Source organism: Alexandromys fortis, unplaced genomic scaffold, assembly GCF_014885135.2.
Source record: "Alexandromys fortis isolate MF-2015 unplaced genomic scaffold, M_Fortis_MF-2015_v1.1 scaffold_304, whole genome shotgun sequence".
Lineage (NCBI taxonomy): Eukaryota > Metazoa > Chordata > Mammalia > Rodentia > Cricetidae > Alexandromys > Alexandromys fortis.
In genome coordinates this window covers 492,667-518,384 of record NW_026068173.1, presented here as the reverse complement: position 1 = coordinate 518,384, position 25,718 = coordinate 492,667, and the positions used below count along the sequence as shown (strand labels likewise).

Sequence of the window (25,718 nt, the reverse complement as noted above, 5' to 3'; positions counted from 1 at the left end):
ATGCAGAGTTCTGGCTCAGACCTTTGGAAAAAGCACTTAGCATGTCACAAGGCTAGATCCTACCTGCCCAGCAGGGTCTCCCTCCAAGTGACTTCTGGCTGACTTCAATACACAGACAACACAATCAAAGGCCCGAGTATATGTACATATGTTATGGTGTGAAGTAAAATCGAGGGTTCATGTAATATGGTATTTTAAAGATATTGTTTTATTTTGTCGCTTCTTATGAGGCAGTTTTACTTAAAGATTCAACTGCATCTTCAGTATCCATCCCTTCATCCTCATTTCCCTCTCCCCTAGCATCTCAGCTTCATTTCTTTTCTTTCTTTTTTTTTTTTTAATTTTTGTTTTTCAAGACGGTTTCTCTGTGTAGCCCTGGCTGTCTTGAAATGGGAATCTGTAGGCCAGGCTAGCCCCAAACTCACAGAGATCTGCCTATTCGCTTCATTTCTACCTGTCTTGTCTGGGACAGAGCACTTTTAGATGCATGTCTAATTTACTATTTACTAGTGAAAAATGACCCAATTCACAGGCTCCACAAGCTACTAATTATAAAAGATTTTTTTCCATTTCTTGTGCATGTGTATGCATCTTTGGATGTATGTGGGCACAGTGTGTGTATGGGGTGTACATGTGTGTGGAGACTCAATGTGAATGCTGAGAATCATTCTCTATTGCTTTTCCATCTTATCCACTAAACAAGGTGTCTCAAACCCCGAGCTTGCTGGGAAAACCAATCTGGCTAGCAGGTTTGCTATGGTGTCTCCTGACTCCACCTTTGAGGCTGGGTTCTGGGAATCCGAATTCTAGTCCTCACACTTGTGAGGGAAACACTTTGATCATTGAGACATCTTGTCAGCCCCTAAAGAAAACTTAGGAGCTTCGCTCACAATCACAAGTCAAACCCTCCAGGAAAAATGACTAAGTCCATAATAAATTCCCCCATTACTCAAAAAAGAAAACTTTTCGAGCATGTGACTTTTCTGAGCTTCCAAAGCTGACATTACCCAAAGGAAGCTTTGAGTAAATGTGCTGTTCCCAAACCCTGTTGTTATGATTAACATAGCAAAGAGAGGGTTCTTCACACATGGGTCTAGCTTCCCGGTTGGGCAATTGGAAGAGAAAGTCCAAAATCACTTCTGGAATGGTAAAGTGCCATCTTGATGGGTGTGTTTAATTATCTTTACTATATTCTTTTCCAGAGGGGTTAAAAGCCTGAAGACGCTGCCTTCTCTATAAAAGTCAAATCCCCTGACCACAAGCAGGAGACACGGCTGGGGAGGACTAAGGCACCAAGAGAAAGGAGTCTAGCAACTGAACAACAAGGCAAAATCTCAAGGCCTCGGTGTCTGACTTCCTGCATTGCTCAAAGTAGTCAACAGAGGGCGGTAGTTCCCTGTACTACTACACGGTGGAACAGAGGTGGGGGGAAGTGGGGGAGGAGGGGGTGGGGCACAGATTGTAGTTTACTACAAGCTAACTTCTGTTCCCGTTCTGCTGGATCCGCCAGGCTGATTCATGCTCACAGCGGGTGGATGCTCTCTGTTTTGGCCTGCCCTGCAGTTCTTGCCTGTCCACGTGCACGTGGGAGAATCTGGTATACCAGCGTTGTATACCCTAAATTGTTTGTTCTTCTTTGATTCTCTGGTGCTGTCCTTTGTGCCCCTTCCACACAGCAGCAGCCAGGGATGGGGGAAAAAGGGACTGGGGGGGGGGACACAGTGATAAAGGAATTAGAACTCCCGAGGCAAGGGTGGAAAAGCGAGTCCTTCGCAAGTCTTCAAGCACGCGACAGTACAGATCAGGCTGATAAACCGTTATCCTCCCACCATGCCAAATACGATCTTACAAGGGCCTCTGAAACTGAGCTACAATGCAGAGAAATTGACTTCCCCGGGGATCCACCCTTCTCAACAGCTTCCATCCTGGATACGTGCTGAGCACACAGGTCTAAACTCTGTCCGTTGCTGTAAAACGCCATCCTTGGACCTAGTGTGCACACAGTTGTGTTCTGAGCCCCAAGAAGAGAGGTTAGGCTTGTGTGGATGTTGGAAGGGGGTCCTGGCCTTTAGTCAGGGAATTCCAGGGGCCAACAGTGGTGTGGCTATGGATTAAGGGGCTCTAGGCAGACACAGCCTCTGAGTTCTGTGGGAAAGGCATACAAGTTGCCCAAGGCCGCAAGCAGCCTCCTCTGGAGTCTAACGATAGGAACTGAAGAGGTCTGGAAATATGCAGAGCGGTGGTATTGACACGCTCCCCCCCCCCCCCGCTTCCTCCCACACCTACTGGCTGTTACCTGGAGCAGCTCTGAGCCCCCTCTACACCCCCACAAGCCACTCACCTGCAGGGCAGCAGCTATGGGAGGCTTGGAAGGGTGTGCTGGTAATGTCACTATCACCACCACTGCTCCTGCAGGCCTCCTACAGCCTCCAAACCAGAGTTCACAGTGCAGGCTCAGGGCTTACCTGACACTGGGAGGTGTACATTCTCTCACAGGCAACACACACACACACACACACACACACACACACACACACACGGCTAGCCTTTCAAACAGGCACAGTTCTGATGCTCAGGATGAATGCCTCAGGCTCCATCATAAGAACAGGATGGCATCACAGATGTGACAGATCTTTGTATCGTCCCCTTCTTGAAGGCCTTGCAGAGACATCACTGGAGCAACGCACTGTCCTGCTCCTGATGCTTCCAGAAGGATGTGTGGAAGGATACTTGGCTGTGGGCCTGTCACATGTCATAACTACTTACACAGAAAGTGTTGCTTAGGTGAGCTGTGGACGGTACTTAGCCAAAGGCAGTAAGATGATGCTCATGGATGCTGTCTTAGGGCTTCTACTGTTAGGATGAAACACCACGCACAAAAAAGCACCCTGGGGAGGAAAGAGTTCCACACAGCTCCACCATCAAGGAAGCCTGGGCAGCAACTCAAGGCAGAGCTGATGCCGAGGCCATGCCTTGCTGCTCAGTTTACTCAGCCCGTTTCTAGTACACCCCAAGACCACCAGCCCAGAGGTGGCACCACCCACAGTGGGATGGGCCTCTCACAGACCAGTCTGGGTGGGGGCATTTTCTCAGTCGGATCCCTCTTCCCACATGGCTATGGTCGAATAAACAAAGCCCTAGCAGCAGAGAGGCTGAGCAGTAATGGAGCAATACTCAGTGAGTGAAGCAGCAGATTCTGTGCAATGCGGGAGGAAACAGGCAAATATGTTACTGATGGCTGTTTTGGGGTGACTGGTCTTGAGTGGTTTGTTTTTTCTTCTTTTCTAAAATTTATTTTATGGGATATATCAATTTTACAACATACACTAAAAGCAATATCATCTTTGTAATATGCACTATACAAATCCGCTTGGAAGAAGCTAAAACTAAACCTAGTTAGCCATGTCTCCATGTGTAAAATATGTTAGTTATTTCAGATGTTTATGGAATATTATATGGATATTCAGATGCAGAGTAAAGGCAGAGAAGATAAAAAACCTGCCCACGTAACCTACCATATACATTTATCAGATACTGATAATTTCATATTTTTTGCTTCAGATATTTTAAACCTTTTATTTTTATCAAGAATACCATTTGGGGGGCAGGTAAGAGGTTGAATCCAGGGTCTCATGTGTTAAACCTTTGCTTTACCACTGAGGTACACCCCCCAATGAGATATTTTTCTTTGTATATTTGGGTATGTACGTGTCTGTAGTGTGTGTGCACACATGTGGTTTCATGTTCATATGTGTGCATCTGTGTGTGCATGTGTTCATTCTCACGCGTGCACCTGCATGTTCAGATGTACCTCTGCATATGTGTGGCTGCATGTGGAGCCCGAAGATTGACATCAGGTAGGCATCTTAATTGCCCTCCACTGTCTTCACTTAGGCAGTTTCTCGCTGGGCCCAAGGCTCACAGATTTGACTAACCTACCTAGCCAACTTGCCCCAAGATTCCCCCTGTCACTGAACTTCCCAAAAGCTGGGATTATAGGAGAGCTGACACACCTACCTGGCCTTTTGTGTGGTCCTGGGTATCTGAACTCCAGTCCTCACGCTGTGGCAAGTGACTTACTTGCTGAGTGTCTCTCTAGTCTGAGGTACTCTCCAAATGAAATAGCATTTATTCTGATAGACCCAATAATCTCCACCATTACCTGCTCCGAGGCTGACATACTTCTTTGTGTTTATCTAGTCCATGATGCTATCATGTTGTCTGCATCCTTTGGCAACTTGTTTCCTTGGACCTTAATTGTTTCACCTCCTGCTTGAAGACCTTCATGCTTGCTCACACTCGGAGGCACACTGGCGGAAAGTGGGAGTGTAATTTTATAGAGTCTGCAGACCTTCAACAACCCACGCCTGACCGGGAAAAGCAGAACCCATCAGGGCTTCCTTGAACTTGGTGGCTGACCAAAACTGTGCAACTGTCCATCTAGCAATCCAAGCCTTTTACACACACACACACACACACACACACACACACACACACACACACCTCTCTAACCAGGCCTTCCTGCCTGTGTATGTGGGCAAGACTTTTATCCTATTGTAGGATCTCACATCTCTGTCAATCAATGTGGACATGAATTATCTAACCTGCAGTCACATACATACTGTGCACATTTGGCAGAGTGTGAAACACAATTTTATGACTTCGAAAAGGCTACTGATACTTTGTTCTTGACATGCATGGCATATTGCTGGGTCAATCTGGATTTATTTGATGCCCAGGAACGCTACCCTTCTTTGTTCTCTAAAACCACTAATCATACTTAATGATGATTCACTTTATGACTCAGTTGGCCAAGAGTAGGAACTGGTAGTAAAGTTGAACCTTTTATGCGTGTTATCTTCATACGTCAGAAAGCCGTTCCATCAGACCACGCTATGGGGGAAACCAGGCACCCGCTCTGCAAACTGCATAGTTACTGGTCATTTAGATATGTTTCTTTTCAGACACGGGAAGGAACAAGGAGTTGGTCCTTCTTAGCTTTCTCAGGTAAAAGAGCTCTGAAGGGATATGCTCTTTCACACTGCTGCAGATCTTACTCTTCCCTCCAGTTTCCTATAGAGATTCCCCTGACTCCCCCCCCCCCCGACAATGCTTCCCCATCCAATGCGGCTGTTTTTAATCCAAGGCCAAGAATTAACAAATCAAGGCAAAACAACATTGTCCCCTGCTGATTGGCACTTGGGTCAAGTCCAAAACATGGGCTTCTAGGGAAAAGGTGCAGAATCACAGGGTTGTGTATACAAGGGAAACTTTGAGACACTGCTACAGAGCTGTAAGGGCTGAGGAAAACTCACTTTACAGGGAGTTTATATGTAGTGATGTTTTGTTTGTGTTTTAACAAATAAAGCTTGCCTGAAGATCAGAGTGCAGGGAGTTAAGCCACTAAAGGCCAGACAGTGGTGACTCACACTTTTATTCCCAGGACTCCGGAGACAGAGGTAGACGGATCTCTGTTAGTTCAAGCCCACCCTGGGCTACATAAAACTGATCCAGTCTATAAGAGAAACAGAGCTCACACAAAGATAATCCCAGTCATTTGGGAGCCCATGTCTTTAATTCCAGCACTAGAGAGTTGGAGAGGGGAAGTGATATGGCCGAGTGGAGAGAGGAATATAATGAGGGAGGAGACAGGAGCTCAGTGCAGTCAGAGGATGCAGTCTGAGGATGCACTCTGAAGCAGTCAGTCAGAGGATGCAGTCTGAAGCAGTCAGAGGATGCAGTCTGAAGATGCAGTCTGAAGCAGTCAGTCAGAGGATGCAGTCTGAAGCAGTCAGTCTGAGGATGCAGTCTGAAGCAGTCAGTCTGAGGATGCAGTCTGAAGCAGTCAGTCAGAGGATGCTGTCTGAGGACAGGATCGCCCTTTTGGCCTGAGGATTTGGTAGATATAAAAGATCTTTCTCTATGTCTGGTTGCACTGCTTCTCTGATCTCTTTATTTTCACCCCCTAATATCTAACTCCGGATTTTTATTTACCAAGTCCAACTAGAATTCATGCTACATATATACTGAGATTCAGATGACAAGTATCCGATGTTACTATGGTTTGGATATAGTTCGAATGGAACTTCCTACTGGTCTGTGTGTTAAAATTTAATCCCCACTGAGAGATACTGAAAGGGCAGAAACAATCCCCTTGCTGTGTTTACAGGTGGGGAGCTTTAGGAGGTGATTAGGATAAGGCCATGGAGTGGGGCCTCGTGATTTAACACTGCAGTCTTGCAGGGACAAAGACCAGAGAATATGTAGCCACATGCCTGTCTTCACTGTCTCTTGCTCTGTGTCACCCTACACACTATTAGGATACTCCTGACAAAAAGGCCACCACCAGATGTAGCCCCTTGGCCTTGGACCTCAAGAATCACAAGCCAACCTAAGCCTTTTTTTGAGTATAAATCATACAGCCTGTAGTCTTTCATTATAGCAACAGTAAACAGGCCAAGGGAGCTCTCGTGATAAATGCATATTCACGCAGTTGCGGAAGCTATCATTTGTTTACATGGATCTGCTTCTCAAGAATTGCTGAACTGCCTTTTTCTTTCATATTAAAATCTTCCGTTTTTTTAAAAAAAATTCACATTCTCTAAGTACTGAAAAAAACCACTGGCTAAGTCGTTTCTGTAATACTTGGGGCAACATCCTTCACTTCTGGCTAAGGGGTTTCTATAATACTTGGGGTAACATCCTTCACTTCCACAGTTATCCGTTGCTCGGCGGCCTTCTTGGAAACCAGCTTTTTCTCGGCATTGTATTTTTGTTTCGTTTCTGTTTGACTGTTTTTGAGACACGGTGTCCCTATGTAGTAGCTCTGGCTGACCTGGAACTTACTATGTAGACTATGTTATGACCTTTCGGTGTGCACATCCGGAGCATTCCTGTATCTAAAACACACCTCATCTGCTCAGCTTTCTTCAGAGGATGCAGGTAGCATTCGTTCACGATGCACTTCAGGGAAAGCACTTTCCTAATGTGTAGGCTGACACCTCAAGAATGAAAATGCTAAACCCAGAAGCAAGAGTACCCCAGCGTGAATTAAACCTGGGATAGGGGTGCAGATGGAGGCTTAAATCCTAGTTCCAGGGGCAGATACAGTGGTACACACTGCAACCTAAGCACTTGGGAGGTGGAGGCAGGAGGATGGGGAAGAGTTTAAGAGCGGCTTCAGCCACAGAGTAATTTGAGATTGGCTGGCGTTATGGGAAAATCTGACTTTATTTTTTTTTTTCAAAAAAAAATTTTTAAATAAACTTTATAAATTTTTATCTCTTTTGGCTTTTGTTTAAGTCTGACTTTTCAGTAAAGCACCCTAGTTCTGTAACTTAGTAGCTGTTACACTGTGAGCAATTTTTAATCACTCTGAACTCCATTTGCTCACTTTAGACATGGAGGGGTGACCATAGCCCCCATGGGGGTGACTATAGCCCTCATGGGGGTGACTATGACAATTAAGAGATGGAGAGATGACTCTGGGGAGTTGGGTGCTTGCTGCCAAGTCTGATCGCACATAAAACACTAATGCAGGGGAAAGAAAGAGAATTGAGTGGTATCATGTGTGTCAAGTACCCAATTCTGTGCCTGCACAGGGGAGCTCAGTAAACTGTGACTGTTGGAAGCAGGGACTCGGAAGTAGCATCATTTGTCCTCTGTGCTCTGCAGCCGGGGCTTCAGGAACAAGAATATTAATACCGTATGGAGCAGAGTTCAACTGGCAAACAGACCGAGGGGAAAATGCTCATTCCCAATAGAAATGACTTCAGGAGACTATGGGAATATAAGCCAGTATAAGACAAAGTCCTCAACGATGACGAATGTCACTTTCAAGAGGTCCTGAGGAAAGGAAGGTCACATTGGGGCAGGGAGTGGGCATGACCACCAGAGTAGGAAGTGGTGTGTAAAGCCGGGAGGCACAGCTAGAGGATGGGGAATGGACCTGTTTGGTTCAGGCTGAAGCAATAAGGATTAAGACCGAGTGCATGAACCTTGATTAACCTGGAATTCATGCAATTAGCAATGTTGTTAACCTGTATTTACGGAGGTGGTAGCAATGATGGGACTCAGGGAGTGTGGGCCTCAGAGCTCCTGGAGAGAGAACCCTGGCTCTGCTCCCATCCCTCGATATGTCTACAGCCCAGAAAGAGGCCGTTTTAAGTGCTGGGATGGGTTTCTCCTTGCTCTTGGCTATAAGCTATATGCAGCCACGGCCAGCCTCAGGTGACAGAGGAGGACCATGACAATCAGCAAGAATGTTACTCCAGCTGTACGAGAGATCGGAACTTGGGACGGGGATGAAAAGAGCAGATGCGGAGCAGGTTCCCTGAACAAGAAAGTTTTGACAACAGAGGAGGAAAAAAAGTGGCGGGGGAGGCTGAATGAACTGAGTGGTTGACAAACAGTACCAGGAGAGGGGGATCAAATGTGCAGGGGGTGCAGGGGGAGGGTGCTTTAGGTAAACCAGGAGAGGGCTGATTCAAGTGGAGATAAAAACTGGATATTTGCATAATCGAGCACTTACTGTATACTTGTTTATTTCTGAAAACAACCTATGAAAAAGGTGCACTACCCCCATTTGTCAGATGAGGAAGCTAAGTCGCTCTTCACACCGGTTAGGCTGAGCTACCCCATTTGGGACGGGGTGTGGATACAGGAGACGGGGAGGGTTGAGGCAGCGCACACTCTTGGTCCCAGACTTCCTAGCAGAACAGGAAGTGAGGCCAAACTCCCTGAAAGCTGGTGTGACCCAGCATGAGGTTGAAGAGAAGCACATGAAGATTCATGTTAGGGTAGTCACGGGGATCTCCCAAAGCCAGGAGCTGGGCAAGAGAAAGCAGGCTGAGACAGCTGAGCAGGGAGAGCCAAGAAGGACTAACGAAGGGGTCTAGGAGCCAGGCAGAAATCCAGCACGACACAAAACCTAAATTTTGCTTGGGCTGTAGGTGCCATATGCATTTTTTTTATAACCACTACAGCTCAGGCTGGTCACAAATGTGCCCAAATAATTGAAGGTGAACCTTCTGCCTCCACCTCTCCAGGGTTAGTATGACTACACCACCACACAAGGTTAAAGCAGTGGTGGGGATTGAACTCTGGGCCTCGTGCCTCCGAGGCAGACTCTCTACCACTGGGACATATCCCTAGAGCCCTAAGGGTTCTTTCCTTTTCTAGAAACGCAGTGCAATAATGATTTATGGAGGCAAAGGGTGGAACTTTAGGCAGGCGTGAACCAGACTTTCAGCTGTGGCAGTGAAGGTCCTCTGATCCTGGGGGTGGGGGTGGGGGTGGGTCTGAATGACAATAGCCCCTGTAAGGGCTGGAGGGACAGCTGAGCAGGAGAGATGGCTCAGAGAGATGGCTTAAGGGCACTAACTGTTCTTCCAGAGGTTCTGGGTTCAACTCCCAGTACCCACACAGCAGCTCACAACTGTCTGTAACTCCAGTTCCAGGGAACCTGAAACCCATGGCAAAACACTAATGCATATAAAGAAAAAGAAAAACCAGTCCCACGGACTCAGTGGCATTATTGGAGGTGTGACCTTGCTGGAGTAAGTGTGTGCTTGTGTGTGTGTGTGGCGGGGGGAGCTCTGATGTTTCAGAATCTTAAGTCAGGTCCAATGGCTCGCTCACTCTCCCTGTTTCCTGCCCATCTGAATGTAGAACTCTCAGCTCCTCCTCCAGCGCTACGTCTGCCTGCAGGCCACCACATTCCCACCATGACGATAACGGACTAAACTCCAACTAAATGTTTTCCTTTATAAGAGTTGCCATGATCATGGTGTCTCTTCACAGGAATAGGACACTAAGACATTAGGTAAGGAAGCTATAGCCTGGGAGGATGTGGTACCATTCTCTGAAGGAGGCATCCCTGGCAGAGGAATGGCTGTTGTGACAAGTGAGGATCCTGGTTTGTTTTGAGGGCATCTGAGTTGGTGCCCAGAGCTGTCGGCTTGCAGATTTCCTGGGAAAAGATTAGCGCTAAGAGGAAAAGGACAGTCTGGATTTAGACCCACCAGGCAGCCACACAATGTTGGGTCAAAGGTGCAGACAAGAACTAGAGGGTTCCAGAGGGCATGAAGCTATAGGAACCAAGGCATTGATATTCCTGGACTCACTGGCTTCCAGGAGTTTAGAGGGTAAAAAGCAGGGCTTTCTGTCACGCAGAGCCAGTGAGCTTATCTTATCTGTTCAGCAGCCCTGGCTCCAGCTCAGCAGGTGCACACCCACGGCCTGTAGCACATCGCTATGGCTCAGCTATGAAATCCACTCTTTCTTCTCCCTTCATCTTTTAATAAACGGTGCTGTTGGGGGCATCCAGAACCTGCACTGGTCCAAAGAAGGCTAGCAAGGGCTCCTGTCCTCCTTGCCCTCTGACACACATTCCCCTACAGCAACGGAGCTGCCTGTAGCTGGGGCCGTGGCCTGCAGTCGCCTTGGGCTGGCAATGGGACCATTGGCAGGAGTCTGGTAGGACACTGCAGAACCCACAGGGAAAGATGGTCCCAAGGTCTGAGGTTCTCATGTTTGGATGGCTCCGGGGCAGCAAGAGAGTGCTTCCTACAGATGGCTTGGTAAAATGAGATCCCAAACCATTCCGAGACCCTATCCTTTATTGCTACTTGCATGGAGAGGTCCAGGAGTGGGTACCTCCCTTTTGTCTTCACAGTTGCCCCCACATGTGGCAGACACCGCCATCATCCCAGATTTTCTGAGACCAGCCAGGCTGCAATCCGGGCAATTGTACTCCCGAGCCCACGCTCTCCTGTGCTAACAGGTGTCACGCACCTCAAGCTGTCCCACCCCAGTGTCAGGGTTTCCTGGAGGGTTTACTTAAAATAGACCATTAACAAGGAAGTGTACACAGAGGGCTTAATGGTTTTTTTCCCCCATGTTGGGATTTAGGAATACATGAATATCAATTGGTGGGAGGGATATAAAACATGTATGTTTTTTACAGTGAGGCCCGACACACATTCCCATGGTTAAGACATTCCCTTTAGGTCACAGAATGAATGAATTTCCACAAGGCTGACCAGGGAGACAGACACAGACTGACATCATCACCCTCATTGAAATAATCAGCCTATTATGACAGTAACATCTAGGTTTAACTTCGGCTAATAATAATAATAATAACTATTACTAGCATACGGTGTGCAGCAGTCTTAATATTTACTATTGTTTTTGATCCTCAAAATGGCTCCATACTCATAGCTAGCCAAAGTATTGAAAATAAGCGACCGTTGAATGCTTAGCTTTAAACGGGACATCTGTATTGATCCCCTCAAGGTTCAGGGAACACTGAAAGAGAGGATGGAAAGAAAGGACAAGCTGGAAGACGAGGAGGGGATGCTGGGAGATGCTGTCTTCTGGTCACGATGTGACCGTTGCATGCATGAGCTTGCTGTAACTGTGGTGACCAAACATGCTCAAGGTGACAAGCTCAGCCAGCATTCGGGCAGCACCAGCTGGACTCAGTGGTTGTTAAAAAAGATAGAATCCTGAAGATGGGAGGAGGCTATGTTGAGAGGTATGGAAGGAGTAGAAGGGAGAGGTTGGGGTGAGTGTGATCAAGACACATTGTGTGCATGTGTGAAATGGCCCAAGAATAAGCTTTGTTTTTAAGGTTCTGTAAGCAGGACATCGTAATGTACACCTTCCCATAGAAATGGGTCCCTGTGAGTAGGAGGCCAGCCTGGTCTACATAGTTGTATAAATTTCCTGCAAGATTGTAACATTCCATCCTGCAGGGTGTTTCTTTAACCTAACAGGTAAACAATTCAAAATAGTTCCAGGAAGTCCCAGAAACTGACCAGATTCATTAGAGCAGAGCACTCCCTCCCCTGCCAGAGTAACAATTCAAAATAGTTTTAGGAAGTTCCTGAAACTGACCAGATTCACGAGGTCCCATCCTGCCAGAGTAAGCAGTAAGATGCTCAGACAAGACAAGCTGCCAAGAGGACTCTGGGACCCGACCAGCTGTGGTTCCAGGAAGGGGTTCAGGCCAACTGACACCCCAGAAAGGACATTCTAACCTGTCGAGCTGCCTGCAGACTGTGCAGTGTGCTCCAGGTCCCCAGCTTTGAGAGCTGTCACCCATGCTGGGGTGGGTTTTAGTGATATAGCTGTTTTTGAGTCATTTCTGCTTCTGTAAGTAAACTTTTCCCCATATTCCTGTAAGTAACCCCAACAAAAACCCAAAGTCCCACCAAGATGGACTTTGGTGGTATGCATATATCACTCATGGGATTTCTAGCTGGGAATCATGAGTTGTGTGTGTTTTGTCTCCCCAGGGAAAGTTCTGTCACACAATAGTATATTCTAGGATAGCCAGGGCTGTAGAGTGAGACCTTGTCTCAACAACAATGAAAACGCTCTGTAATTACAAGTGGGGACTTGAACAGATATGCATACACGTATGTACACAGCACTCATGATAGCTAAAAAATGGAGGTAACGCACGACTCCACAGTCACAGCTGGGAGAACATGTGGCTGTGCACACAATGGAGCATTCTTCGACATGCTCCAACACGGATGAACCTTGAAGGCATTATGCTAAGGGACAGAAGTAGCCACTGTGGACAAGCAAAACTTGAGTGGTCACCCCACAGGGACAGAAAGTAGAACGGCTGTGTTACAAGGAGGAAAGAGGGGATGGGTTTAGCTAGCACTTAATGATGGGGAGCTGCAATGAAGACAGAGCTCTGGACACATGGGTGGCAATGTGTCCAAATGAATGTGCCTGAATCCCACAGAATGATATGCATAGACACGGTTAAAGTAGGAACATTCATGTTAGCTATATTTGTCAACATCATTTTAAAAATGTATTGTAGGGCAGGGGCTACTCCTCCCGTTTTATAGTGGGGCTTAGAGGACATCACACAAGCAGACCCAACGAGAGCCCATCTGACCACAGCTCCAGGCTCCTCCCAGTTTAGTCATCCCTCAGCTCGGGCGAGCCCCACATGACCGAGGGGCTCCCTACTTCCAAAATTCAAAGAATGAAAAAGAGCGCACGGGAAATGAGAGCAAGCTGTAGCCAACATAGAGGAGAGGGTGTGGCTGGGCCCTGAATTACAGACCTAACCCTGAGAATTGTACCAACATTTAAAATTATGAAATGAGGAGCCTGGGGCCTCTCTCTGATCCAGAATGATTATCTTCGCAGCCGAGCACCCAATTTAAATTCATTGTGTTTAATACAAAGCCCCAGCACCGCACAGACTGTCTCCCGACATGCAGTTACCATGGAGACCGGAGCCGATCCTCAAAGGGAGCTGGGTGGCAGAAGGAACGTGGCTGCCAGCGCTCAAGAAGCCAAGGGGCCTGTGGAAATGGCTCTAGAGTACCGTGGCACAGAGAGACCCTTTGTCACCCTGCTCTTTGGCAGAGGCCCTTCTAATCTCAAAGTGGAAAAGTTTACAGACCAGCAGGCCACATGGATGCTTAGAAAAAGCCCAGGCTGCCCGCAGATGCTCAAGATGAGGGTTGACCAGCAATCGAGAGTGAAGTGTATGTAACCCCACTTACTCTCTGTGCATTGTCTGTTTCAGCGACACCAGGGCCGTCATTTAGTCCCACAACTAAGTGGTTACAAGGCCATAAAGCCGTTAAGCAAGGGCGCCAGGCCTGCCCTGGATTTACCTACCTGGCAAGTGATGTAACCTTGGAGACATAGCCTCCCACTCAGGAAGAACGGATTGCAGGGTCTGCCTGAGCTGGCTTCCGAAGGCCAAATCAGGTGCGTGAAGGGCAGAGGGGGAGGGCGGAGCTCTGAACAGCTAGTCACAGCCTGCTGGCTCCGATGGAGGGCGGGGTCAGGAACCCTGCGACCAGGGGGAAAACTTCAGGTTCTGGAGAGGGCTACACGCTTCCAGGTGCTAGCAGGGGTCTGGGATCCCCAGCCGGCTGGACACTGAGGAGGCTCCATTTTGTACTGTGTTTTACTTGGCAGAGAAAACAGACTAACCTCGGAGCCACCGAGTCTGGGGCTTAGAGATTCGCGACAGAAGTCCAGGTGTGTGTTACATTTGGCAAAGGGAGAGTCAAACAAGTGAGCATGGAGGGAGAAGCCTGCCCAGGCCTGATGGGAAATGGATCACAAAGAAGCTGGGAACCCTAAAGTTCTCAGACTTTCAGTCCAGGCAAAGTTACCCTTGTCTAGTCAGCTTGGGATCCTCTAGCCGACCCACGGACGCCCCCGTGTAGGATACAAGGGAGCGCAGTACAAACTGTCTTCCGTGTTGCCGTCATGTTTCCACACTTCGAACTGAAACCAGCGTATACAAAGGCCATATCTATAAACATGTCAATATTTATTACTTGTTATTTATTATTATTCTTTCCCTTTGAGTAACATAAGGAACTTAAAAGGTCTGGGAATGTGGTGGTTGGTGGAGCGCTCACCTGGCTTACCACGACGTCCTGGGTTCAGTGGCCAGAACTAAGAGAACAGCGCTCTCAGCTCTGGCACTTGCCTGCCTGCATGCCACCATACTCCCCGTCATGATGATAATGGACTGAACCTCTGAAACTGTCAGGGAGCCACCCCAGTTAAATGTTTTCTTTATAAGGATTGCCGTGGTTGTGGTGTCTCTTCACAGCATCAGAAACCTAACAAGGGCACAGGGAAAACACCTGTACACATAAAATAAAAATAATACCTTAAAAATACAGGAGAGGGGCTGGAGAGGTGGCTCAGAGGGTAAGAGCACTGGCTGCTCTTCCAGAGGTCCTGAGTTCAATTCCCAGCAACCACATGGTGGCTCACAACCATCTGTAATGAGACCTGCTGCCTTCCTTGCCAGCAGTACATTGTATGCTTAATAAATAAATCTTTAAAAAAAATACAGGAGAATGTTACTGATCATGGATTTTATAAAAAGTCTTGATTCTCCAACAAATAAATGAAGATGAAAAAGAAATCAAAACATAGAACATTAAAATAAAAAATACTTTTGCCTTTTAAAAGTCATTGTTGAGGGGCCTGGAGGATGATTCAGGGAGAAAATGTCATGCTGTACAAACATGAGGACCTGAGTTTGAATCCCCAGAACCCACATAAAAGTCAGATACATCCGTAACCCTAAAGCTTGTACGAGGAAAATGGGAGACAGAGAAGGGAGACTCCCAGAAGTCCAGGGCCAGCTGCTCAGTGGATGCGGCAGAAATAAAAGAAACTCTAGTGTGGCCAGATGGTGGTGGCACACACCTTTAATCCTAGCACTTGGGAGGCAGAGACCGGCGAATCTCTGTGAATCTGAGGCCAGCCTGGTCTACAGAGGGAGTTCCATGACAGGCCCCAAAGCTACTGAGAAACCCTGTCTCAAAAACAAAACAAACAAAAACCTCTTGTGTCATTCAGCTGTGATAGCACACACTTGTTGTGGAATATTATTTTAAGATGTGTTGCATCTGTTTCTGCTGTGGAAATTTGTTTAATGATGTAAAGATGTGTTGCAGTCTTATATGTTACATTTGTTTACCTCTGTGAAGCTGTGTTACTTTGCCTGCCTAACACACCTGATTGGTCTACTAAAGAGCTGAAAGGCCAATAGCAAGGCAGATGAAAGGATAGGCAGGGCTGCCAGGAAGAGAAAATAAGTAGGAGGAGAAATCTAGGTTTGGGAGAGTGAGAAGGAAGAAAAGAAGGAGAGGGACGCCATGAGCCAGTCACACAGTCACACAGCCAGCCACAGAGTAAGAAGGGAGAAAGACATATAGAATAAAGAAAGGTAGAAAGCCCAGAGACAAAACATAGCTAAAGAGAAATAGGGTAGTTTAAGTTAGAAAAGCTGGCTAGAACCAAGCCACGCTAAGGCTGTGCATTCCTAAGTAAGAATAAGTCTCCGTGTATTTATTTGGGAGCTGAGTGGTGGGCCCCCAACGAGTAAAAAAAAAAAAAAAAAAAAAAAAAAAACCAAGCTACACACACCTTTAGTCCCAGCATCTGGGAGGCTGAGACAGGTCGATCTCTGTGAGTTCCAGGCCAATCTTGTCTAGGTAGTGAGTTTGAGCCCAGTGAGGGCTACAAGTGAGATTCTGTTCCAATAGAGATAGAAGGCAGAGGTTGACAACACCCAAGGTTGTCCTCTGGCTTCCACATGAGTGCTGGGGTACCTGTGTGCCTGTATTCACACATCTCACACACAAAATAAATAAATAAGAGCCAGTATTAAGATTAAACAAGCAATCGGAGGAAAATATTTTCAAGGTGTATCTTCAACAAAGGAGTAGACCACATCAACATCTCTTGCAACCTGGTAAGAATCATGCTCCAGCCGAGCAGTGGTGGTGCACACCTTTAATCCCAGCACTTGGGAGGCCGAAGCAGGCGGATCTCTGTGAGTGAGTTCCAGGACAGCCAGGGCTGGTACACAGAGAAACTCTGTCTGGAAAAACCAAACCAAACCAAACAAACAAAAAATCATCCTCCAATAATCCAAAAACTTGCAAAAGGCACCAGACACTTCACCGAAGATACACGCAGGGGGATGAGTTTGGAAAAATACTCAGCCACAACCATTAGGGAAATGGAAATGAACAGCACACGCGTTGCGCCACACATTAGAATGGCTGAAATTCAACAAATGGACCGTAACGGGTGGCTGCGAAGAGAGCATCTGCCGGGAGGAACAGAAATGCTGCAGTCCGCGTGGGAACAGTCTGATGATCTCCTAAAGAGCCAAACACACACCCACGGTGTGACTGACACAGTCGCTGCGAGGTACTTCCCAAAGGGAGACGGTAGCTCCTGTCTGTACGATCGCATAGGCGCAGATGCTCAGAGTAGCATCTTCTGCAATAGCCCCTAACTTAACAGGACGAAGCCAGAAAGCAGAGAAAGAAGGGGGAGAGTGAGGATACCTGTTCCATTATCCCATTTATACAGAAGTGCTGGGAATTAACGCACAGTGACGGGAGAAAGGTCAGTGATGATCTGGGGCCAGAGAGGCCAGAAGTAGCTGGAAAGATTACAAAGCTATAAAGAAACACTGGGAAGGGATGGCAGGTGTGGTTCTTATATTAATTGGAATGCCAGGCCAGTATGCCAATGTATCATTATATCAAAAGGTACTAAACCGTATGCTTTTCAATGTGTAGCTCTGGGACTGGAGAGGTGGCTGGGAGGTCAAGAGCACTGGGTGCTCTTCCAGAGGTCTGAGCTCAGTTCCCAGCAACCACACGGTGGCTCACAACCACGCATAATGAGATCTGGCGCTTACTTCCGGCCTGTCGGTAAACTTGCAGACAGAGAGCACTGTGTACATAATAAATAAACATATTTTTAAAAATGTGTAGTTTCCACTTGGTTATCCTATACTAAATGGTCAGTTCTAAAATCATATACATACAAGTAACATTATAAGACCTGAGCAGGTTGCATTTATAGATTTAGGAATACACACACACACACAGAGAGCAACAGTTATAGAAAAGGAAGCTACAAATCTGAGAGAGAGTAAGGTGGAGGGTACATTGGAAGAGTTGGAAAAAGGAAAGAGAAGAGGGAAATGATACATTATAATCTCAAAAAGTTAAAATATGTGTTTTATTGTATATTGATAAACATACAAAATTTATTAATATATTTGTTTTCTTTTCTCTTTCTTTTCTTTTTTCTTCCCTNNNTCTGTAACAATCCTGGAACTTGCTTTGTAGACCAGGTTGGCTTTGAACTCACAGAGATCTGCCTGTGTCTGCTTCCTGAGTGCTGGGATTAAAGGTGTGTGCCACCCTGCCCGGTTGATTTCTTTTCTTAAAGACGTATTTTTATTTTATGTGTATGTTATTTTGCCGGCAGGAATATCTGGGCCTCAAGTGCATGCAGTAGTGGCAGAGGCCAGAAGAGGGCGTGAAATCCCCTGGAACTGGAGTTACATATGAGTTGCCATGTGGGTGCTGGGAACTGAACCAGGTCTTCTGCAAGAGTAATACACACTCCACTGCTGAACCAGCTCTCCAGCCCAAGTTGCTTTAAAGACATTGATTGAGGGGGCTGGAGAGATGGCTCAGAGGTTAAGAGCACTGACTGTTCTTCCAGAGGTCCTGAGTTCAATTCCCAGCAACCACATGGTGGCTCACAACCATCTGTAATGAGGTCTGGTGCCCTCTTCATGTCCAGCAAGCATACAAACAGACAGAACACTGTATACATAATAAATAAATAAATTAAAAGAAAAAGACATAGATTAAAAAGAGGGTGGTGGTTGTGTGTATCTAATCATAACTGTATCTCCCCAAGGGTGGAGCTCACCAATAAGATAGTAAGCTTCACTTAATTCTTAACTATTAACTAAAATACTATGGAAAGCGATTTATGGATAGCGGTCAAATTAATCCACTCCCCATGTCAGTTTCCAGCTCTGTACTTGTGTGTGTCGATGTGGGACCACGAGGATGCCTAAGGGTGTGAGAGCAGATGTTGTGTAAGATCTAGGTATTGGTCAGTGATGTTGTTCCTGTAGTCAGGTCCCAGCTATAGCCACTAGGTAAGTATCCTCTGGCTTTTAAGATTACTTGTCACTGTTGTTTGTTTGTGAGACAGTCCCGTGTAGCCTAGCTGGCTTCAAACCAGCAGAGGCTGACCTTGAATTCCTCGGTCCTTCTGCCTCTACCTCCCAGGTGCTTGGACTGCAGACATTGTTTTCCCCCACCACAGCCAGTTTATGTGGTTCTAGGCCTCATGCATGCTAGACAAGCACTCTACCAACGGGGCTACCTTCCTAGGGTTCTAAAGGAGAGGACCATACAGTTGGCAGCAGGGAACAAAAAAGCAAGGCTGGAACCTCTCAGGGGACAGATTCAGTGTCTACATGCATGGTCATCCTAAGACATGCATTGCATGCCCAGTGAAGAACTATGGTGACTTCAGAGGTAACCTCAGCAAGGCTTGGGAGGGCACACACAGACTTGCACCTGAGTGCTTCTGAAGTTTTGCACAAGACCATGTTAAAATATCTTTGAGGAATTGGGGCAGGGATCTAATATATAGAATGATTCCTAGGCAACATGTGGGCCTGAGTTCAAACCCTTAGCACCAATGTAAAAGCCAGGCTGCATGTGCCTGTAACCCTGGCGCTGGTGGATCCTGGGACCTTGCTGGCCAGCCAGCTTTGTCAAAAGTTCACTTCCGGTGCAATGAGGGATCCTGTCTCAAGGGAATAAGAGCAATAGAGGCCACTTGGCATCCTCCTCTGACCTCCAAATGCACTTGAATGGGTGCGTGCACACGCGTACACACGAACATCCACATCCACATATGTGTACACATACACACGAACATCCACATCCACATGTGTGCACACACATACACACGAACATCCACATCCACATGTGTGCACACGCGTACACACGAACATCCACATCCACATATGTGCACACACATACACACGAACATCCACATCCACATGTGTGCACACGCGTACACATGAACATCCACATCCACATATGGGCATGTGCACATATGCCACACACATACACACCCCATAAAATCTCTTTTGAAATATCAAAAATAACAACAAAGAGCAAAATGATAAAGGCTTTAAGGAAAGAATAAGAAACAGCATGGCCTACACGCAACAGGAATCACTGTCATACACACACACATTTTCTCCTTTTTAAATTTTAAAAATTGTATTTATTTGCATGTGTCACGGCACATGCACGGAGGTGAGAGGACAACTCCTGGGAGCCAATTCTCTCCTCTGCAGTGAGGGTCTCAGGGATGGAACTCTGTAAGCTCTTTTACTGGCGGCACCGTCTCACCGGCTCTTCTTTCTAAAGTTTCTGAGGTCAGTAGAAAACACAGAGCTCCTTGTCCTGGGTCTGGAGGCTTCTTAAGATGCACACGGGCATGGTAAGCTCTACCCTGGTCTCCAGATTGCAAAATGCCATGGCCTCTCTGTATCGATAAATTCTTTGCAAACGCCCTTTATTCTGGGAAGTGGGGGGTGGGAAGGACTCAGCAAAAGGGGTCATTTCCAATAAAAATTGAAATAAGAAATGACGCATCTCTCTCACGCTTGTTCTACGAAGGACCAACCGGGCCTTCCTACATTTTGAACTGCCAGCCAATGTTCAGGGAGACTGAAAATTACCAACAAGGCTTTGTTAAGTTGGGCATACTAAGAGTAGGAAGGAAATCCAGTCGTTCAGTTCCTAACTGATGCCTATAGTTTTAATGTCGATGCACATGAGAGACCACAAGTTGGGTTTCTTTCTTTTATTTATTTATTATTTATTTTTTGAGACAGGGTTTCTCCGTGGAGCCCTGGCTGTTCTGAAACTCACTATGTAGACCAGGCTGGCTTCAAACTCAAGAGATGCTCCTGCCTCTTGAGTGCTGGGATTAAAGGCGTGCACCACCACTGCCCAGCCACAAGCAGATCTTCGAGGCTCTGCTTTCAGTCAACATGATCAATACACACATTTAAAAAAATGCTTATTTAATATTTAATAAGCACCAAGTGCTATTTCGAGTTCTTCATAAATGGTAACTCAATAAATGTAAACAAAGGGCCATTAATCATCTGTTTTCCAGATCAGGACATCAGGAGACCAGGAGACATTAACTTGTATAATGCACAGTCTGCGAAGGTGGGGCTGATGCTCACACTTGGGCAGCATGCCTAGGCTCCACTCCTAACTACTACACCGAGCTGAGAGTCAGCTGTTAAGTGGGTGTCTGTTGTGTGCTGAGAGCTGTGTGGGTCTTTGGGCAACCACAGACCAAACATAAACCATGGTCTCCGGCCCTCAGAGACTGCCACCTGGCTGAGAGGGAAAGCTGCCTCAGGAAGCAATCTCAAAGCCCAGGATGACGAGGCTGGGAACAGCCTGGCCACGAGAGGTGGACAGCTAGGATATGGTCAGATGTAAGGTTTTTGGAGTGAAGATCTAGAAACCTAAGCTCAAGGCTTTGGATAATGGAAGCAACAGTAGTTGAAGCTGGGATGTGGTCAAGGCAGCGGAGGGGTTGCTGCTGAGGTGACTTTTATTTATTTATTTATTTATTTTCTAAATGTATTTATTTGGGGCTGGAGAGATGGCTCAGTGGTGAAATGCACCGATCACCTTTGCAGAGGACAGGAATTCTGTTCCCAGCGCTCACATGGTGGCTCACGACCATCTGCAACCCTACTTCCAGGGGATCCAATGACCTCCTTGGGCACCAGCCATGCGTATGGTGCCCGAATAAACATACAGGCAAAATCCTCACACATAAAACCACGAATAAATCTGCACTTGATCTTAGTCAAAAAGCCGAAAAGCAATGAATGAATAAATCTAATTTAAAATTTTTGAGATGTGCTGGGTGGTGGTGGTGCACGCCTTTAATCCCAGTATTCGGGAGGAAGAGGCAGGTGGATCTCTGTGAGTTTGAGGCCAGCCTGGTCTTCAAGAGCTAATTCCAAGACAGCTAGGGCTGTTACACAGAGAAACCCTGCCTCAAAAAACAAAAACCAAAAGCCAAAACTTTTGGAAACGTGTTTGTACCATCTTATTTATCTATTTCTGTGTGCTGTATGCATGTGGAGGCCGGAAGTTGATGCGGAGTGTCTTTCTTCATTGCTTCATTTCTTGAGACAGGGTCTGTCACTGACCCTGGAGGAACCTGGAACATGCTGTTTGGATAGACTGGCTGGCCAGCAACCTCTCAGGGTCCATGTGACCAACCCCAGCGCTGGGGTGACAGATGTGTGCTGCTAGGCCTAGGTTTCGTGTGGGTGTTGAGGATCAAATTCTTTCATACTTTCAGCCACCATGCTGTCTCTCCAGCCCAGGGGAAGAATCTGTTAACAAAACCGGCGAGTGGAGGCAGGACAACAGAATGGCTGATTGTGTATGGGATGCCTTGTGGTGGGAAAAATTATGACTGAACTCACAGTGACGCGCACGCACCCTTCTGTGGAGAAGGAAAGGACCCAGTGAAGAGGACAGCAAGCACACTGTCTTCCAGAAAGGAAGCCAACTCTTTAAGTGGACCCCAGATAACTCGGTGAACCCATCCCAGGTCAGAGCTTATGATGGGAGAGATTCTGGCCAGGATTTGATGACAGAAGGGGATATGAGACGAAAGTGGCTTCGAAGACTGGTGGGGCGCGAGACAAGGCATTGTGGGCAGCCGCTGAGGAGCTGAGATCGGCCTCCAGCTAAGAGCCAACAAGGACAGGGACCTCAGCCGTCTCCAGCGGCAATGATAGGAATTCTACCAATAGCACAAGAGCACCCTAAACTCCAGCGACACCTTGATGACAGCTTGTGGGACTGTGGGTGGCAGAGGACCTGTGCCCACATCTCCAACCTGCTAGATAGCTAATAAATGGCTATTGTAAATTACAACGAATACAGTAATTAGTTACATAGAAAATTAACCTACTTCTTGCAAGTGGGCTAAGTACCACTGAGGAGTGGGGTGGGGGAGAATTTCTTCCAGGTGCCTCATAAGGCAGAGCTGTACCATGACGTGCTCCTAGAATGCTCCCAGTTCGACTGTGGGTAACCTGTCAGAATGGCTAAAATCAAAAACACCAATGATAGCCTATGCTGGAGAGGTTGTGGAGAAAGGGGTACACTTATCCATTGCTGGTGGGAATGCAAACTTGTACAACCACTCTGGAAAGCAGTGTGGCGGTTTCTCAGAAAATTTGGGATCAACCTACCCATGGACCCAGCAATACCACTCTTGGGAATATACCCAAGAGAGGCCTTATCATGCAACAAAAATATATGCTCTACTATGTTCATAGCAGCATTGTTTGTAATAGCCAGAACCTGGAAACAACCTAGATGCCCCTCAATTGAAGAATGGATGAAGAAAGTATGGAATATATACATATTAGAGTACTACTCAGCAGTAAAAAACAAGGACTTCTTGAAGTTTGCAGGCAAATGGATGGAAATAGAAAACACTATCCTGAGTGAGGTAAGCCAGACCCAAAAAGAGGAACATGGGATGTTCTCACTCATATTTGGTTTCTAGCCATAAATAAAGGACATTGAGCCTACAATTCGGGTTCTTAGAGAAGCTAAAGAAGAAGGAGAACCCAAAGAAAAACATTTAGGCATCCTCCTGAATATTAACCTTCATCAGGCGATGAAAGGAGACAGAGACAGAGACCCACATTGGAGCACCGGACTGAAATCTCAAGGTCCAAATCAGGAGCAGAAGGAGAGCGAACATGAGCAAGGAACTCAGGACCGCGAGGGGTGCACCCACACACTGAGACAATGGAGATGCTCTATTGGGAACTCACCAAGGCCAGCTGACCTGGGTCTGAAAAAGCCTGGGTTAAAACCGGTCTCACTGAACATAGCGGACAATGAGGACTACTGAGACATCAAGAACAATGGCAATGGGTCTTTGATCCTACTGCATGTAGTGGCTTTGTGGGAGCCTAGGCAGTTTGGATGCTCACCTTACGAGACCTGGACGGAGGAGGGTTTTCCTCGGACTTCCCACGGGACGGAGAGCCCTGATTGCTCTTTGGGCTGACGAGGGAGGGGGAACGGATTGGGGGAGGGGGAGGGAAAGGGGAGGCGGAGGTGGGGAAGAGACTGAAATATTTAATAAATAAATAAAGAAAGAAAGAAAAAAAAAAAAAGAGGAGCAGAGCTACGCAGATTCCAACCAGCAGAGCCAGGCTACAGAGGTGGCAGGCAGCCAGGAGGGCGGCATGGTAAGGCAGCAGCTGAACCAGGAAAACGAGCTGAGAAGTAAGGGATGATGCCCAAGGAAGGCTGGTGAAAGCGCCAGGGTGGCAGAGCCAGGGACACAGGCAGCAAGGGTATCCAGAAGAGCAGAAGAGGGGCCGGAGAGACAGCTCAGCGGTCAAGCTCAGCTCGCACACTAACAGAGGATTGCATTCGGTCCCACATCCATCAGCTTACAACTACCTGTCTGTAACTCCAGCTCAGGGATCCTGTGCTTTCTTTTGACATCAAGATCAACACACACATGTGCACACACATACACAGACACACATATACAAATAACATAAAATAAATCTTTAAAGAAAAAATTGTGGGCTGGGGAGATGGCTCAGAGGTTAAGAGGTCCTTCCAGAGGTCTATATGAGTTCGAGGCCAGCCTGGTCTACAGAGCGAGTTCCAGGGCAGCTAGGACTCTTAAACAGAGAAACCCTGTCTCGAAAAACCAAAAAAGTTCATTTCAAGGGAGAAAATTTCAGAAGCAAAACCAGCCTGGCCAATGGGGGAATGGGTTCCTTAGGATGGATGCTGGCAAGGTTGAACACCTAAGGGAATTCACTTATGCATTAGAGCCTGGCATATCTCAGGACCCGGCCAGACAGGCTCCTCTGTAGTGGAAGATGGAAAGGGAGGGCGAGGGCCCTCCAGTCGGGGCAGAATATGTCAGTCCATCTCAGTTTGTGCCCGTTAACAGCCCCAGGCCTGTTTCGTACCTGACACATAAAAACCTTGATGCTGACGTTTTTCATGCTGTGGGAGAATGCTCTTATACACTGTAAAGAATTGTCACTCATATTGGTTTAATAAAATGCTGATTGGCCAGCAGCCAGGCTAAGACCAGACTAAGAGAATTCTGTGAAGAAGAAAGGCAGAGACTCAGTTGTCATCCAGAGGCAGAGGAAGCAAGATGAGAATGCCTTACTGAGAAAAGTTACCAAGTTACACGGCTAAACATAGATAAGAATTATGGGTTAATTTAAGTTGTAAGAGGTAGTTAGTAATAAGCCTGAACAATAAGCCAAACTGTTCACAATTAATATAAACCTGTGTGTTTATTTGGGACTGAATGGCTGTGGAACCGGGAGGGACAGAAACTTCTATCTACAGGAGGTGGTCTCTGTGACTGGGCAGCCCTTGGCACAGGAAGGAGGCTGTCTCTGGGACCTCCAAGAAGACAGTCAGTCTCAGTCAGTATTCTGCTTGATGACTACTCTAGCCAGCTGCCCACTTCTCTATGATGACTTCTGCAGGGGACATAAAGAAAGGTAGAATATGGTGCCAGGAGGGCTCAGAAAGTATAGGGGTGGCAGGCTTTAGGGTTTCGGAGTCCGCACCTAGGAGCCTGGAATGTGAGTGGAGAAACAGATGCAAATAAGATTGGCAGGCAGGCTGTGCTGTCAGATGGAACTCAGCTGCCAGCCTTGGCACTTAAGGCAAGGGCCAGTCAGATGGGCATCATAGCACAGCCAAGGCACAGCCCCATTCCAAACAACAGCCTTCCTGCCCGGGGTTAGAATCACAGGGATGAGGGAGGGGCAGACCTGATTTAATTGGTCTGGCATCTGTTAAAAATTCCCCAAGTGGTTGTAATGCAAGTTGCTTCCAAGGACTGACAACCATCAGCCTGCCTAGGCCATGGTTCTTAGAATAGTTTTTGGAGGAGGCCTGAGAGGCACACGGGAAGCTTCTGACAGTGGTGCATGTCTGCCCATCTACCAGAATGTTAGTGAAGAGGCTGGTGCCTATGACTTTAAAAATGGATTTTGGACTGGAGAGTTAAGAGCACTGGCTGCTCTTCCAAAGGACCCAGGCTCAATTTCCAATACCCACATGGCAGCTCACAACCATTTTCGACTTCAGTTCCAGAGGACCCACAGGCATACACGTAGGCAACACACACACACACAGACACGATGAGCAAACTTTCATTTTTTAAATAGAATAACTGATACTGATTATCTCAGAAGGTCGTGAGAACCACTGATTGACAGC

The 25,718-nt window shown here is 47.0% G+C and overlaps 1 protein-coding gene across 1 annotated transcript in view; it reads right to left on the bottom strand.

Moving 5' to 3' along the window:
• Positions 1–25,718, bottom strand: part of Dpysl5 (dihydropyrimidinase like 5) — a 49,068-nt gene that overhangs the window by 18,490 nt on the left and 4,860 nt on the right. The gene's annotated exons all lie outside the window — the stretch shown is intronic.